General features: G+C 39.6%; 1 long non-coding RNA gene across 1 annotated transcript; it reads right to left on the reverse strand.

Moving 5' to 3' along the window:
* Positions 1–3,874: 3,874 nt before the first annotated feature.
* On the reverse strand, positions 3,875–6,251 carry LOC145549110 (uncharacterized). The gene is made up of 2 exons (XR_014085070.1): positions 5,726–6,251; positions 3,875–4,242 (listed from the first exon to the last, which is right to left on the reverse strand). It is a non-coding gene; the product is annotated as an uncharacterized LOC145549110 (long non-coding RNA).
* Between the last annotated feature and the right edge of the window lie 12,616 nt (positions 6,252–18,867).

Below are 18,867 nucleotides of genomic sequence, written 5' to 3' on the forward strand. Positions count from 1 at the left end.
TCTCCATGAGGCCCTTTTTTATGTTTTCCGGTGGCTCACCCTATGCAGCACTAGCTGCGTGTCGAGGACCTCCCTTACTGGCAAGTATGGGAATTGCAAGGAGCCGGCCTTTGCCCACAGGTCCACAGCAGCGCTACACTCCCGCAGAAGGTGCCTAACCGACTCCGGGTCGGGGGCAGATGTCGCGGGAGTGCATGACGGCTCTGACTGGGAGGATCCCATGAGCCACCATCCTGGAGTCTGTTTGGAAGGACGGGATGGCTCACGTTGATGATTTGGCTGAGGGGATTCAGACCTATGCAGAACAGCAGTGGGGGCAGAGAGTTTCCTGGAAAGAATTATGATTCTTTCCAGAGTTTTTGATTTCTGCCCCATTTGATTAACACTTGTGCAAGTGGTTTGCAGTTGCAGGTTTTTTTATTTATTTATTTTTTAATATATATACTGCAAACTGCACAATTGGTTTTCAGTAGCAGTTTTTTATCCATCCATCAATTTTCTTACACCCTTGTCCCTTAGTGGGGTTGGGAAGGGGTGCTGGTGCCCATCTCCAGCTAAAGTTCTGGGCGAGAGGCGGGATACACCCTGGACAGGTCGCCAGTCTGTCGCAGGGCAGTTTTTTATTTATTCCATCCATCCATCCATTTTCTTTACACCCTTGTCCCTTTGTGGGGTTGGGAGGGTTGCTGGTGCCTATCTCCAGCTAAAGTTCTGGGCGAGAGGCGGAGTACACCCTGGACAGGTCGCCAGTCTGTCTCAGGGCAGTTTTTTATTTATTTTATTTTATTTTATTTTTTTAAATATATACTGCAAACCACTTGCATAATTGGTTTGCAGATGCAGTTTTGTTATTTTATTTTTTTATTTATATATAATGCAAACTGCAAACCACTTGCACAAGTGTCCACTGCTGTTCTGCATCTGAACCCCCTCAGCCAAATCACCAACAAGACTGGCTACGGATACCGACTCAAGAATGGGGCCACCATTAATGTTACCCTAACCCTCCTCTACATGGATGACATTAAGCTGTACGCCAAGAGCGAGCGAGACATCGACTCACTAATACACACCACCAGGATCTACAGCACTGACATTGGGATGTTATTCGGACTAGAGAAGTGTGGTCGGATGGAGGGAAGGTCGTCCACACAGAAGGGGTCTCACTCCCAGAAGGAACAATAGCAGACATTGAGGACAGTTACAAGTACCTGGGAATACCACAAGCAAATGGCAACCTCGATGAGGTCACAAGGAAAGGAGTCACAGCCAAATACCTCCAACGAATAAGGCAAGTCCTGAGAACCCAGCTCAATGGCAAGAACAAGATCAGTGCAATAAACAGCTACGCCTTACCAGTAATCAGAGATCCTGCAGGAATAGCTAGTTGGCCAAAGGAGGAGATAAACACCACGGATGTTAAGACTCTGAAACTACTAACCATGCATGGAGGGCTCCACCCCAAATCCAGCATTCTGACTAAACGAGGAACAAGGAAGGTAAATAAGGCAGGTGATTCCTTGAGTTTTCTTAATTGAGGGAACCAAACCTTTTTGGAATCCTTTACTGTGGCGATTTAAAATAAAACCTATTGGGTGTATGTACAGTAAAAAGAGGAGTGGGCCCAAAACTGAACCTTGGGGAACCCAAGCTGAGCAACAAGGTCCCAGAATACTGAAATATTAAAACTGTACAATTCATGTTTAAGGTCAGAAATCAGCAACTTCCACCCAATATACAGAAAATGTTTTGTGACAGAGAGGGAAGTTATAAGTTAAGAGGTGATGGACATTTTAAAAAACAATGTATTAGAACAACCATGCAGAGTTTTTGTTTATCGGTGCGTGGAGTAGATGTATAGAATGGATTGAATGATGAGTTCAAAAAAGTAGAAATATAAACCAGCTTAAAAAACTGATTAAAAAGGAGCTTATTGCAAAATGTTCTATAAGATGACTGTTTTAAAGTCTGTATATACTATTGATGATATAAATACTTTTTAAATAATGAGACATCTTTAAATGTCATGTAAAATGGAAACAGGTTGTCTCGTTTTGATGTTTTGACAGTTAATTGATTATAAATTGATAAGTATGAAAGGGGCAGGACATTATAAGATATTACATCTTCTGCTCCTTTTCAAACAGAAAATATAAAATGTGCATGTCACTTGGGCATAATTTGTTTTACCTCTTATTTCTCTAGTCTGTTTCATTCTATTTTATTTGATTTTTTTTCTTTCTTGATTGTCTTTTCTGTCTGTTATAGATAAAAATAAATACATAAATAAATAATTAGCTGGCCAAAGGAGGAGATGAACACCACGGATGTTAAGACTCAGAACCTACTAACCATGCATGGAGGGTCCCACCCCAAATCCAGCACCCTGAGACTAGCCACAAGGAACGAGGCAGAGGACTAGTGAGTGTGAGAGCCACTGTCCAGGATGAAACATCCAAGATCCATAAATACACCAAGGACAAGATCTCAACAGGCAATGTGCTCAATAAATGTCTCAGACAATGGGGAACAGAGGATGAGGTGCTGGAGGTACCATGATGGGAGATGACAAGCCCCTACATGGGATGTACCACCGACAAATAACTGAAGTGGCTGATATCAGGAAATCCTACCAATGGCTGGAAAAGGCTGGACTCAAGGACAGCACAGAGGCTCTCATCCTGGCTGCACAGGAACAGGCCCTAAACACCAGAGCAATAGAGGCTCAGATCTACCACACCAGACAAGACCCAAGGTGTAGGTTGTGCAAGGATTCCCCTGAGACAGTCCAGCACACAACAGCAGGGTGCAAGATGCTAGCAGGGAAAGCATACATGGAATGACATAACCAAGTGGCAGGCACAGTGTACAGGAACATCTGCAGAATATGGACTGGAAGATCAAAGTGGGGAACACCCCCAAAGGTGGTGGAGAATAACTGAGCTAAGATCCTGTGGGACTTCCAGATCCAGACAGACAAAATGGTAATGATGAACCAACCGGACATTGTGGTGGTGGATAAACAACAGAGGAAAGCCGTTGTGGTGGAAGTAGCAGTACCAAGTGACTACAACATCAGGAAAAAGGAGCACGAGAAACTGCAGAAATACCAGGGCCTCAGAGAGGAACTGGAAAAGGCCTGGAAGGTGAAGACCACAGTACCATACCATCCCACACCAACTTTATTTATGAATCACTTTATACATCAATAAATTGATTAAAAACAGAAGAAAACTGACCATCAGTAGAAGGGTTAAGAACACGATAGAACTGAGCTGCAGCGCATGCTTTAGCACAGGACAGCGTTATCTCAAATAAAACAGGCATATGGTCTGAAAATAATGAGTCACCAATCACTAAATTACAAACTGGTAGACCATAAGATAAAACCAGATCAAGACTGTGACCATGCTCATGGATAGCACCAGTCAGACTACACAAAATTAAAAGAATCGGTAACATTAAGAAATGACTGAGCCATAGGTGAAGTAGGACGACAGACAAGAATATTAAAATCACCAACAATGAGAACTCGGTCATACCTTGGCATAATATCAGCCAGGAAATCAGAAAAGTCATTTATAAAGTTTTTGTTGTACTTCGGTGGCCGATAGACCGCTGCACACAGCACAGTGTGAGAGCTGCCGAGTTCAAATAGGCTGATCTCAAAGCTACTAAACGAGGCCAGAGGCAACTGTTTACAAGTAAAACTGCTTTTAAAAACAGTCACTATACCTCCACCGGACCCCGACATCCTTGGAGCATTAAAATAGCCGCAGTACCGCGGTACAAGTTCATTAAAAATGCTGGAGTCACCAAACCACTTGTCCATGATTCTGTTAATAAAACATCCAATCAATAAGAGGAAAAGAAATCCCTAATGACGAAAGTTTTATTTGTCAGCGACCTGGCATTTACCAAACTGATCCTGGCAGAAATCGGCGGGTCTACACCATCAGGTGGCATCCGGTGCTCCCGGCAAAGAGGCCGCAGGTTGCTAGAATTCACCCTGCGTCTACAGGGCCGCGGAGCGCAGGGACCTGTGGTAGTGCCTGTGGTCATCGGGGCCCTCGGGGCAGTCACCCCCAAACTGGAACAGTGGCTAAAACAGATCCCAGGAACAGCATCAGCCATCTCAGTCCAGAAATGTCAGGTTCTAGGCACAGCCAAGATACTGTGCAGAACCCTCAAGCTCCCAGGCTTCTGGTAGAGGACCCGAGCTCAGAGGGTGAAAGAGTCCACCTGCGTGAGGGTGAGAAGGGAATTTATATAAATATGAATAAATATATATACACATTGTCTGAGTATCTCTAAGTAGGTTTGATTTTAACTAGCGTTTCACCTAGCATTATTTTTTTCTTATGTGCACAACTATCAAACGTTTCCCAAATACAATGTGACCCCAACACTGAAACTGTGAGTTTCTGTAACAGTATATGTTGAGTAACTGAGGGAAATAACATAAACATACAATATTTAGGGCTCTCTAACAGGCACCATGATGTGCAGAAGTGCTTACATCCCATAACTATTTCTAGCATTTGCAATGCTGCAGCCACAAATTCCAAGATATTTTACAACAAAGATGATTACTTCAGATCAACACAAAGTCGCTGCATAACTGTAAAGTGTAAGGAAAATAATTTGCAAACTTTCTACCTTTCTGATAACATTTTAAAACTTAGAAATCTGACTCGTTATCAAATTTTTGGGCCTTGTCAGAGAACTTAGGAACAGGAAATTTAACAAGGCAAGTGATATCAGATCTGAACCTGTCCAAACAATATCATATGATACATTGGATGCTCACAGAAAGGAACATTTTAAGTCTGCTTGTAAAGCAGGTGTTTCTGTTTTTTAATAGAATTCCTTTAACTCAAGAATTTAAGCCAGTTCTAGGAGTTTAAGATAAATTGTGTTTTTTTTCTCATTTCTGCCTTTGCAATGATTCTGCTTAAACATCTCTTTTTGTAAATATTTCTGTCTTTGTTCTGTAGCCTTTACTTGGTATCACAAAACATTAGGCAATATCAAGATCGAATAATGGTAATATTAGCCTAAATGCAGCCAGTGGCATGTGGGCTATAACTAGCATGTTGTCTTACATTGACTTCCTCCATTCAGTGTGCTAAACATGGTTAATAAATAAACAAAATAGCTAAAAAGCTTATTTTAGGAAAAAGCCTACTTTTAATGTGGGCAATAGTTACATTAGAAATGTTTGTGCTCTGCTTTTTGTTCACTTCGTGGCACTTGGTTACCAGTAAACACACTCATCTCTAAGCAACAGATTAGCAACAAAAAATTGTTATTGTTCAAAAAACATAGGATTTCTTCTGCTATCTCTCAGACGTTTACTTTATGGAACTTTATGGAACTTGGTTACCAGAAAACGCGATCATCTCTAAGCAACAGATTAACAGCGTAGCAACAAAAAATTCTTATTGATAAAAATGTATAATGTTTCTCCCGCTCTTTTGAAATACCACTTATTTTACACTAACAAGAATTGTGCAGTTGGTCAATTTTGCAGAAAAGTATTGTTTTTTGTCATTAATGGCAAATAGGCTATATTAAACACACATTCAACACAAAAGTAAAAATCTCGATTTATACTTCGTGGCAGTTCGTTACCAGAAAAACCCCGTTTATCTCTTAAAATCAAATTAATAACAAGTAGTTTATATAGTTTATAAAACAAAAGCTCTTTAGAAATAACGCTTACCTGATTAGATACAAGACATTTACCGTTGGCAAATTACGCTAAAGTAAATATCTGAAGTTCACTTCGTGGCTCTTGGTTACCAGTAAACATACTCATCTCTTAGCAACAGATTAGCGACAAAAAATTGTTATTGTTCAAAAAACATAGGATTTCTTCTGCTCTCTCTCAGATGTTTACTTTATGGAACTTTGTGGAACTTGGTTACCAGAAAACGCGATCATCTCTAAGCAACAGATTAACAGCGTAGCAACAAAAAATTCTTATTGATAAAAATGTATAATGTTTCTCCCGCTCTTTTGAAATACCACTTATTTTACACTAACAAGAATTGTGCAGTTGGTCAATTTTGCAGAAAAGTAATTTTTTGTCATTAATGGCAAATAGGCTATATTAAACACACATTCAACACAAAAGTAAAAATCTCGATTTATACTTCGTGGCAGTTCGTTACCAGAAAAACCCCGTTTATCTCTTAAAACCAAATTAATAACAAGTAGTTTATAAAACAAAAGCTCTTTTGAAATAACGCTTACCCGATTAGATACAAGACATTTACCGTTGGCAAATTTCGCAAAAGTAAATATCTGAAGTTCACTTCGTGGCTCTTGGTTACCAGTAAACACACTCATCTCTTAGCAACAGATTAGCCTGGGAGAGCGGCGCGCGTGATCCGCACCGAGTTGCAAAGATCCAGAGATGCACGAAGCGCTGCGACACGCTGCGCATGCGGCGGCGTTAGCTCGTGCCGCTGCGTGTCCCCTTCAACGCGCACAATGAACCGAGCTACGTGCTCATGATTAATTAAAACAAATTCAATAATTTCCATTGGCATGATTTATCACTTCTCTTTTTATTTCTCTTTCTTTCTACAAAAAACTGTATGATAAAAGCTTTCAGGTTGGTGCTTTGGTCTCAGCTAAACCTTTTTTGAAGGAAATTTTTATTTACAAAGACTTCAAAATTCATTTTATTTTTGTCATTTTGTTTATTTATTTTGGATATTTGAGATGCCTTCCAGTTGCAGTGTTAAATGTTCATTATAATTTTAAGTTTACTGATCTTTCAGATTGTGTTCTTGCATTATAATTTTCCCATTAACATTTATTACTTAAAAATGGTCTAAAAATAATATTGTTTATCAAAAATCTAAATTTGTTATTGTGACAGGTCTACACACATATGATTTATAGTGTAGTTAGTTTATTGCCATGGATGGCATAGTTACTTTGAAAGAGTAATTTGATCACTCAATAAAAAATTCATCCATCAGCTAGAAAATGTGCATCTCTTTTCCCTCCAAAAAGAAGCACATATTGTTGCTTCTTTTTCCCCAAGGAAAAAGAAGCAACAATATGTGTTTTCTAAAAATAATCACAAATACTTAACTTGGATACGTAATTTTAATCTGATTATTGGATTGTAAATAGTTAGATTACGGGTTACAAGGGTTCAGATTAGAGTAACACATTGATAACACCATTGTTTGACATTTTTGCTCAAGCTATTTACGGATCTTTCAAGTTTCCGATATGTGTCCCCCCCAATGATAAACTTTTTCCTACGCCCTTGGTCACTTGGAAGGAAAGCTTAAAGAAAGGTAAGCTCCGTGGACGTGATGCTAGCAAAGCTACCTGTACTGACTGATGTTGCATCTGCAATGAGAAAAAGTTGTCACTCATGCGCTGAATTATTGTGTGGAGGAGTTGACTGAGGTGTCAAATATATGGGACAACGCTGTGACCAAAGTCTGCATTGATATGACATTCAGGAACGGTCCGATTCTTCTGGATGGATCTTTACCGATTAAATTTATTTCTGCTCTAAGTATTTAATATCTAGGTGTTTTATGGGAATGTGGATCTTTCAGATCAATTTGAGAAGCAATTTTGATAGGTAAAACTAATTTTTTTTGTGTCACGTAGCGCGAGGTGCTGGTCTTGACTTGGTCTTCTTGGGTAGGTCGTCTTGACTACAATTCTGCTATGTGACTCCTTAGTTCCATGTCCTCTCCCACCCACCTTCTTTCCATCCCCTTTCTGTTGGATTTCTTTCAAAATAAAAGCCACCAGTGGCAAAAAAAAAAGTGAAGTTCATGCTATGTTAGGACAGGAGACGAGATGTTTCCATCCCTGAAATTATGATGCATAGAATCACATATCTAAGTCTAAACTATGTTACACAGAGTAAACATAATAAAAACATGCTTTATCTGTGACATTGTTCATTAAATGGCACATTTCTAATGTATTAAAATTAAATACGATCGGTACACTTAATGATATTAGCGATTAGGTAATCCATTCAGCAAGTACTTTTACTTTTAATACTTAAGTATTTTTAAAAGCCAGGACTTTTTTACTTTTACTTAAGTACAAATGTTAATGTGGTAGTTTTACTTTTACTTGAGTACATTTTTGTCTGTGTATTTGTACTTTTACTTAAATACATTTTTTGAGTACTTTCTCCACCACTGCATTCAGGTTTAGAATGTACGTGCCCACGCCGACGCACACAGATGTAGGCTACGTACACCAAAGACCACTTTTATTTCCCACCCACAATTTTAATAGCAAATGGAGAAAATAATTAAAAAGTACAATAACTATCATATTTTTTATTTGTTTTTTTACTCAAGGAGCCCACAGTGCATGCTGCCGTGACGCACCTGTCTATATAACAGTGATTCTTATGTATGCAAATATGACAAATAATGTTTTGGAAATGTGAAGATGCTAAGGTGCAGGCTCCCAGTTACAACATTTTTAAATAAATAAAAATTTTAATCGACCTGACCCAGAACGTTATCACCATCTGACAATACTTGTGCCGTTACTGGTGCATGTCTGATGCAAAGGCTTTCTAACGCCTTTCTCATGTCACGACTCTGAAGACCGAAGGACGTTGTCAGCAGGTTTAATGACAATAAAAAGGGTAAAACTGAAATCAAGACAAAAAATACAGTAAATATGCGATCATATGCAACATAAAATACACTACATTCAATTTCTACCGATCATCACATCTATATGCGTACATCTAGGCTACCAATTGCGCACCTGATAACCTCACGATAACCTCGCATCTAATTAACATAAACATACTCTACCTTAAACCAACACATTAGAGCGCTATCGCTAGACAGAAACAATGTTACAAAGTTACAAACTTAATACATACCGGCAATGCAACCATACATGAAAGATTTCAACAGTAACTTACACTAACGGACACTAACGGTGCCTATTTCTACCGTTTAATAAAGTTTTGTTTTGAACAACAAAAAACTTACTACGTTGTAGTATCTGAAAACAACATGAAAAGACAGGCTCTCTCCCCTTTTTCTTGTACACGTACTAAAACAACATTTATAACTTCAAAACGGAACACTCCCCGTCTGGCGTGAATAAACGCCACAAATTGGGTTTTTGCAAAAAAATATCTTATGAAGGAACCAAAACTACAATTTCTGAGATAGGTCTTACAAACTGTTTTAAACCATCTGCTTTGGCTACATTAACTTCTACTTTACGTACTCTATCATCTTTACTTGGAAACACCTGAGTTATAAGTCCAAGAGGCCATTCATTTCTTGGTACTTGACTGTCTTTGAGTACGACGACACTTCCTAAAATCACATTAAGTTGGTTGGATTGCCACTTGGATTGCCACTTGCGACGTGAAGAAATTCTTTCTTCCACTTGTCCCAGAAGACATTTGACAGGTGCTGCACTTGACGCCACTGGTGTCTGTAAATGTCCGAAGCTGTAAAGTTGCCAGCTGGAGCCTGAAGAGGGATAACTTTCTGCGTAAGAAGAGTAGCTGGAGTCAAGATGAAAGGGTCACTTGAATCTGAAGAGACTGGGACAAGAGGTCTTGCATTTATAATAGCTGACACCTCTGCCATGAAGGTGATGAGAACGTCATCAGTGAGTTTTGTGGTCTTGAGTTTGAAAAACATAGAGTCTAAAATTCTCCGGGCCAGGCCTATCATTCTTTCCCATGACCCGCCAAAATGGGAAGCATGTGGTGGATTGAAAGTCCAAGTACATCCATTTTCCTTTAAATAGGTCTGTAGAGCTACATTATCCAAGTTTGAGGGGATTTTCAGTTCCTTACATGCACTGACAAAATTAGTACCCCGATCAGAACGAATAGTTTTTACAGGTCCTCTTATAGCCAGAAACCGTCTAAATGCATTAATAAAGCTAGATGTGTCGAGTGAGTCTATCACCTCGATGTGAACTGCCCTAATGCTCAGGCATGTAAAAATGACAGCCCACCTTTTGTTTTGGTTCACACTTCCTCTGGTACGTCGGTAAGACACAAACCATGGGCCGAACACACCTAAGCCAACATTGGTAAATGGAGGGTCCGTTGTAAGACGGTCTGGAGGGAGGTTTGACATTTTTGTGTGCTCAAGGGAGCCCTAAGTCTTTTGCAGGTTACACAATTGTAAATGATTGTGCTCACCTTTCTTTTGCCACCCACTATCCACCATCCTGCAGAGCGTATAGCTCCTTCTGTGAACAAGCGACCTTGATGATGAACTTGACTGTGATAGTGCTTTATGAGAAGAACTGCAACATGGTGGTGGCCTGGAACTAGAAGTGGGTTCTTTTCACCATGAGTCAAGTTTGAGTCAGTGATACGACCACCTACTCTGAGGAGTTCATTTTCATCCAGGTAAGGGTCTAAGTTCTTAAGAAGACTGTTTTTGGGTAAGTTCTCATGCTTTTGTACACACTTGATCTCTTCAGAGTACACATCCTGTTGTACTGCTCGAATCACAATATTTTGAGCTTGTTGAAACTCATCCACAGTGAGTCCTATCTCACAGTAATGCCAACCACTGCAGTGATTGTTTGTATTTGGTGGTGATTTGAAGTTGTGGACGACATGTAGTAGTCTTGAAAGAGCACGGGTAAGTGATCTCCAAGTAGAAAACTTACTGAATCTTTCAGGACCAAGTTGCCTGGTTGAAGTTGTAGTTTGGAGAGTAGTTACATGAGGTCTAACATCTGAGTCCATGTTAGGGTCCACAAGATCGTAGGAGTCATTTGGAAACTCTTGGAGTTGGAGTAAGAAGCTGGGGCCAGTGAACCAGTTACAAAAGGGCAACTGGTATGTAGGAACAGAACGAGTGGCGTGATCCGCTGGGTTCTGACTACTAGCTACATAATGCCACTGGCTTGGTTGAGAAGATTTGCGGATCCTAGTTATACGGTTACTGACATAGACATAAAATCTCCTAGTTTCATTGTAGATATAACCTAAGACTACTTTACTGTCTGTGTAGAATATAGTGCAGTCTAGTTCGAGGTCAAGTTCATCTGTGATTAGATCTGCAAGCTGTACTGCCAATACTGCAGCGCTAAGCTCTAGTCTTGGTATGGTGTGATCTGGGCGTGGTGCAAGCTTCGCCTTGCCCATAATAAACCCTACTTCACAGTTTTTCTCTGCATCTGTCACTCTTAGATAAGCCACTGCTGCTATTGCTTTAGTAGAGGCGTCCGAAAAAACGCACAACTCTTTTTTTGTGGCTGTTGAGGGAGAAATGTCTGTGTATGTTCTAGGAATAATCAGGTTAGATAGTTGTTTAAGCGAGTCCTTCCAGAGAGTCCAGGACTCTTCCTTTTCTGGAGGTAATGGAGCATCCCAGTCTCCATTTTCAACTGTGAGTTCACGTAGAATAGACTTTCCCTGTATAGTGATAGGCGCTACAAAACCTAATGGATCATAAAGGGTGTTAATTGTTGATAACACACCTCTTCTTGTGAAGGGCTTTTTCTCATCTGGTATTTGAAAGGTGAAGCAGTCTCTACCTAGGTCCCAAAGGAGGCCCAGGCTGCGTTGCATTGGGAATGAATCAGCTTCAAAATCCAGGTTTTTTAGATCTTTAGCATGATCTGGTGTAGGGAATGCCTCTAACACTTCCTTTCTGTTGGCTGCTATTTTATGCAGTCTGAGATTTGACTTTGCAAGTGTGTCACGGGTTCTTTGGAGTAGGGACACAGCCATTTCAATGGTGGGAAGAGATTTGAGTCCGTCGTCGACGTAAAAGTCCCGTGTGACAAACTGTATCACCTCTGGATCACTGTCCGAATCGCTGTGTAGAACGGACTGATGCAAGCCATATATTGCCACTGCTGGTGATGGGCTATTTCCAAAGACATGGACTCTCATCCTATACTCCACAATATCTTTGGAAATGTCATTGTCGCGGAACCACAGAAAGCGCAAGTAGTTCCTGTCTTGCTCATGAACGTTGAAACAGTAAAACATCTGTTCAATGTCTGCTGTAAAGGCTACAGCTTCTTTTCTGAAGCGCATTAAAACACCTAGCAGAGAGTTGTTAAGATCAGGTCCTGTTAACAACACATCATTCAGTGATACATTCTCGTATTTGGCGCTGCTGTCAAAGACGACCCTGATCTGTTTGGGTTTACGGGGGTGGTAAACACCGAATAGTGGCAGATACCAGCATTCCTCTCCATCTTTTAGTGGAGGGGCAATTTCTGCATGTTTGTTTTTGAATACTTTGTCCATGAAAGTCACAAAGTGTTCCTTCATTTCCTCATTTTTTTTAAAATTACGAACAAGTGACATCAGTCGCTTCAGGGCCTGCGGTCTGTTGTTAGGGAGCTTTTGGCGCGGTAGTTTGAAAGGTAAAGGTGCTGTCCAGCTATTGTCATTGTCTTTTGTTAGTCCTTCTTTCATTATCTTCAAGAAGACTTTGTCTTGAATGGAAGGTGAGATGTAATTGTCATGCCTGGTTTGTTTGAATACATTACATCCTAAGTGGTCTGGTTCACAAGCGCTGTCCACAAACTGGGTGCTGAAGTTGAATGGAACTTGAATCTCACAATGTCTCTCTTTTATATTGAAAACATTGGGGCACGGTTCAAACATTGTAGGACGACCCTTCTCAGTGGCATTTGTGAACAGAGTCTTTACTGCAAGGGTTTTGTGAACATCACCAACACACACGTTTCCTACTATGACCCATCCGAGGTCCAATTTTTGTGCATAGGGTGCGTTGTTAGGTCCACTTATCTGTTTACGGACTTTGTGAACTCTAATAATGTCCCGTCCAAGGAGAATTAAGATAGGGGCTTTAGAGTCCAGTTCAGGGATGAGGTGAGCTACTGACTTCAGATGTCTGTGATGCATAGCTGCACTGGGTGTGGGTATCTCATCTCTGTCATTTGGGATGCCTTTGCATTCAATAAGAGTAGGCAGTGGAATGTGGACTGAGCCATCCAAGGCTTCCACTACATAACCTGTAGCTCTCCTTCCCATTGTACTTTTAGTTCCAGCACATGTCCTAAGTGAGTAAGGGGAACTGGGTCCACAGTCATTAAATACTTCAAAGAATTCAGGACGTGCTAAAGATCTGTTACTTTGTTCGTCATGGATAGCATAGAGCCTTACTGCTTGTTGTGGTTGCCTGCTGGATACACTTTAACAAGACAGATTTTAGAGCATGATCTTCTTGCTTTATTCATGCCACAAACCTGTGTGCAGTTGGAAGTTATCTCTTCTAGTTCTGTGGAGTCAGGCTCCCCGCCATGCTCTACTGCAGGTTCAGTTTCTCTTAGCCAGGGAGCTGGCCCTGGGTGGAGAGCAGTGCAGTGTTTCTCATTGTTGCACTCAGAACACTGTACCTTGACTTTACAGTCTTTTGCGATGTGTGAAGATGAGGCACAGCATTTGAAACAAAAATTGTTCTCCTTTAAGAACATTTTCCTATCGTCCAGTGTTTTCATACGAAATGTCCTGCATTTTGAGAGAGAGTGAGGTTTTTGTGAATGGGGCAAATCCTGTCACTATCCACAGCTTTGTTCTCAGATCTATGCTTATCTGCATTTGAGTAAGAGACAACATCAGTTTTGTGCACTGAAATCTCTTTTTGTCTGTTTGTTCTCCAAGGTGGCTTGTCTGATTTGGAAACATCAAGCAATGACACGAAGTTAAAGCGGGATCATTTTTAGCATCCGCTTCTTGTGTGACAAAGTTCACGAACACATTAAATGGTGGAAACGGCACACCTCTTGTGCGTTTGTAGTTAGTTCCTACTGTAATCCATTTTTCCTGCAAGTAGAAAGGAAGTTTTTGGACAATAGGATTTACTCTCTTGCTGTATCCAGAAAAGCCAAACCAGGGAGGTCTCCTTCTTCTTTAGCACACTGCATTTCCATGAGCAGGTCACTAAACTTCCTCAGTTTTGTGTAGTCTTTGGGCGTGATTTTTGGAAATGCATCAATTCTTTAAAAAGTGCATCTTCAATCACTTCAGCCGAACCATACATTGTTCAAGTCTGTTCCAGATCATGTTGAGGCCATTGACTGGGTTATTGATGTGTTAGCCCTAATTTGCTCCACCTGCTCAGCAGATTCTTTTCCGAGCCACTTTAACATCAAGTCCATCTCCTCACTTGCTGTTAGATCCAAACCCCTTATGGCATTTTCAAAGGAGCGTTTCCAAGCTCTGAAGTTTTGAGGTTTGTCATTGAACTGGAGAAGCCCTGTTGTTACTATTTCACGACGAGCAAAATATCTAATAAAATCACTTACATTAGAGTCTCGAGACTCTTTTCGTGGGGGTCTAGCATTGTAGAAGTTAGATCTTCTATGTGATTTGACCAGTTGGGTCTGAAATCTTTATTAGTATGTGGAGACCTGGTAATGACTGGGGGGTTTTGGGGGTTGTCGGATAACAGGAAGGACAGACTGGAACTTGCCGTGAATCATCTTTTTCAGAGTGTAATAACTCTTTGCTAGTGAACTCTGGTTTATTTTGAAGTGCATTTTCCTCTTCTGCTTGCTGAAAATCAGTATTTTCCTCTTCTTTTACAAATTTAGCTTGGCTGATGACATATTGCTCAGTACGGTCATCTGTTAATGAAGAACATGGGTTGCTGCGTGCTTCTATCTGTGTGGCAACAGCTGCTTCTAATGCCTCCGCTTCTGCAATAGCTGAAGCTACATCCTTTTCTTGTTGTAGAAATTCAATAGATGCCTCAATTTTGGCTTTTTCTACTTTTAAGTTAATTTCTTTAGCTGCAAAACTGAGACGGGCTTTGGCTGCCTCCGCCTTTGCTCTTGCCTTGGCTGCTGCAGAGCTTGTAGAGGAGACACTGGAAGCCTCGGACCGGGTCTTAAGGGATGACGTCTTGTTAGACATGGCGACGTTGACTAGGTGACGTTCGCAGGATCACTGCTGTATGCCGTGCTGCGTTAAGGCGTAGTAGTGGTCTGCTTCACTCTAGCTTCAACAACTGCGTTATCTTCTTCGGCGAGGACGTTGCCGTTTTACTGTGCCGTTACTGGTGCATGTCTGATGCAAAGGCTTTCTAACGCCTTTCTCATGTCACGACTCTGAAGACCGAAGGACGTTGTCAGCAGGTTTAATGACAATAAAAAGGGTAAAACTGAAATCAAGACAAAAAATACAGTAAATATGCGATCATATGCAACATAAAATACACTACATTCAATTTCTACCGATCATCACATCTATATGCGTACATCTAGGCTACCAATTGCGCACCTGATAACCTCACGATAACCTCGCATCTAATTAACATAAACATACTCTACCTTAAACCAACACATTAGAGCGCTATCGCTAGACAGAAACAATGTTACAAAGTTACAAACTTAATACATACCGGCAATGCAACCATACATGAAAGATTTCAACAGTAACTTACACTAACGGACACTAACGGTGCCTATTTCTACCGTTTAATAAAGTTTTGTTTTGAACAACAAAAAACTTACTACGTTGTAGTATCTGAAACAACATGAAAAGACAGGCTCTCTCCCCTTTTTCTTGTACACGTACTAAAACAACATTTATAACTTCAAAACGGAACAATACTAAATAAAAAATCATTTTTAATGACCCTAATAGTGATATTTTTACTCATTTTACAGACAAATGCTTCTCAAGAAACAAAATAAATATTATTTAAAACAAAAAACAACAAAAAGTCCATCTGACGGAGTTGACACAGAACTGAAGGTGGTGACAAACTTGAGTAAAATGAAAAACTTGATACATGTGAAGTAATGCAATTTATGTAAAATACATTAAAATGAATTAATTGCACATTTAAGTGAGATTTGACAACAATTTCCCTGAAAGAGTCAGAAAAACTCTGATGGAGTTGACATCTGACGGAGTTGACAAAAAGCCAAACTATCTCAATTTATATGACGTTATTCTGAAGTAGGCCGTGTTGTAGCTCATCAGGTCCATGAAATCTTTATAATGTACCAAAATTAAGCTTTTATTTCACGAAATTTCATCAAAGTTTTGTAAATTGTCAGTTATGGTGTTGACACATCATGGTTGTGACAAACAACTTAGGAATAATAATAAGAAAAAACAAAAGAATAACATAAGCTAACCAGAGCTAACTAGCCCTCTTAGCAAAGGAAGAAAAGGGAAGTGGTCATGGGGTCCTCAGAAGTTCTGGTGCTCCCCAATAATGCCTGATTTTTTTTTTTTACATTCTTTTAATTTCTGACGGTGTTGACAAAAACTAGGGACAAATTTCAATAGAGTTGGAAAATATATAAAAATGCTTTTTAATTAAATTTATTGATACCTTTATAATTATTTATATGACTACTTATACTTAATTGTTATAATATATAATTTTAGTATTTCTTTAATTGTTTTAAACTATTATAATGCATTGAGTTCTGCTCCGGGACAAGGGATTTTACAGGCATCATCCACCGACTACAATGTTTAAAATAAAAAAACATTCAGCAAATACCTGGAAAATATTCATTGTTGTGCTCACATGACCCAGGTTAGTTTAGTCAGATATTTGAAAAAATAATATTTGTGTATATTTTATTCAAATTTTGTGCTTTGTCCATAGGACCTGTTTTGTCCCTATTCTCAAGAATCACTGATAAATATTAAAGAGTAACTAAGCCAATCAGAGACAAGCTTTGCAATCAGTCCAAAGAAGAGACATCTGTGAACAACGAGCATAATCAGTGGGAAACAAACAGCAATAATAGCAAAACACAACATTCTATACAAATATAAGAATCTATAAATGCATAAAATCACAAAGACAAGACATCTCATGGCAGCTGCAACATTAAGGCAGAGAAAAAGGAAAGCAGAGGGGAGCATTTTGGATCCAGTCCTTATAGTCAATAAACCCTTGAAGGCTTAGTGAGGACCTGGTGTCGAATTGTTTTCTTTGTCTTTTGTGACTTTATATATTTATGCATGAATATATTTGCGATTAATCGGATAAAAAAGATAATCATATTCTATCGCTTTATTCTGCATTTATAACTTAAGCTTAGTTTATACAATGTTAGAAATACAAAGATGAAAATAAATAATTTTTTCTTAAAGAAAATAAATATATTTTTACCTAAAATACAACAACATTTTTATAGTTCATTTGTAGCAAATATGCAGCTAAAAACAGCACTTCCAACATCAATATGATAAAAGTTGAGCTCTTCCTGCTTGACCTAACAGTACAGTTTAGGGCTGATCTGTTGATCATATTTTTGGAGTAACGGATTAGCAAAAAAAAAATCATTCAGTTTCCTGTTTCAGGGGGTTTGTAAACAGATTTTGAACCAGGTGGAGCTAATATCAGGCCACTTGAGGAGTTCTGGGTACAACAGATTTAAAAGGGTTTTTTATATCTTAAAAGCAAAATGTTTTTGTATAATTTAGGCTTAATTACTGATGTGTTTTTTCAGCAAATGGCCTTCTGTATTCCAGTTTCATAAAGAAATTGCTTAAAAATGAAGCAGGTTTTTTTTCCAGATAGTTTATTTGTTTCCATCACTGTGTCCAGTTTTTGCAGCAGTAACTGTGTGTGTGTGTGTGTGTGTGTGCGTGTGTGTGTGTGAGTGAGGAACAGCTGCTGAGCTCAGTCAGGACAGGTTCCCTGTTCTCGGCGACCCTCCGGCTGGATGCAGCGGTGTTAGCGGAACGACTTCCGTCGGCTTTTGAGTTTTCACCTGTCGTCTCGTACGTACAAACTGTACACATACACTTTTACACACATCATATCATCATCATCATGTGAACAGAAGAGAAAGAAAACTTTTTAAACATATCAAACTGTGATACCAGCTTAGACAGCATGCTGAATGCAAGTACTGATTCAGTACACAAACGTACAGTGCATACGCACGACACACGTGCATACAAACGAGATCTCACGCTTTGTCTTTTTTTTTCTCTTTACACAGAACACATTTTATACAAACATCTACTCTAAACTTTTGAGTTTCTTCCTCTTTCGCAGACGCGCGCGCCTAAATGGACGGAGCAGCGTGCAGGTGACTGTTAACGCTGCGGCTTTTCACCCTTTACACAAACTCGACCTTCTTTTTCTTCCATTCGTCTCTTTTTTAGGTCATTTTCCTGAAACAGCAACATGACAACGTGCCGTCAACGCAGGGAGGGAAAAAAAAAGTCACAGAAAACAAAAAAAAATACAAAAAAAAAAAATACAAACAAAAAAAACTTATTGGCATTCCTTGACGAAATCTTCATAAATTCATATTTTACTGCAGTAAATAACCTCACAGAAACTGTACACTTATGCAGAATAATGTTAAATAAAAAAAGAAAGACTATTCGTATCCTGAAGGAATTTTTCATCTATGCTTTACTTTTTTTTTATTCAATTAAAGTAATTAATGACTTCCTGTTTTCACGGGCTGTTAATGTGTAACACAGGAAGCTCAACTTTCTTTTATTCTGGCCACACGACGTACAAGGACACTGGTTTAGCCGCAAACAGGAAGGTAAAGGAGAAAAGTGTCCATAGCAACCATTAGACACCATCTATATGCCAACCAGTTGTCAAACCTACTGCAACTGGTGATGGGGGGGGAAAAAGAAGAAAAAAAGGATTTGTGTTAAAGCTCCTCCTAAAGTGGAGTAACCCAGACAGAGGAACCACCAATCACTGCTTCATAGTAAAATACTGTAGCAGCTAAAGATGAAAGCACACCAGGGCTGAAGCGGAGCATCCTGCACATTCATTTCCTGGCATTAACATACAATCGGACGGGTTGAGCTGACGCGTGCCAAGATAGAGGAAAAAAAAAGAAAAAAGAAATAAGTCTCTGGACTTC

This window comes from Poecilia reticulata, chromosome 19 (assembly GCF_904066995.2).
Source record: "Poecilia reticulata chromosome 19, P_reticulata-male-v2, whole genome shotgun sequence".
NCBI lineage: Eukaryota > Metazoa > Chordata > Actinopteri > Cyprinodontiformes > Poeciliidae > Poecilia > Poecilia reticulata.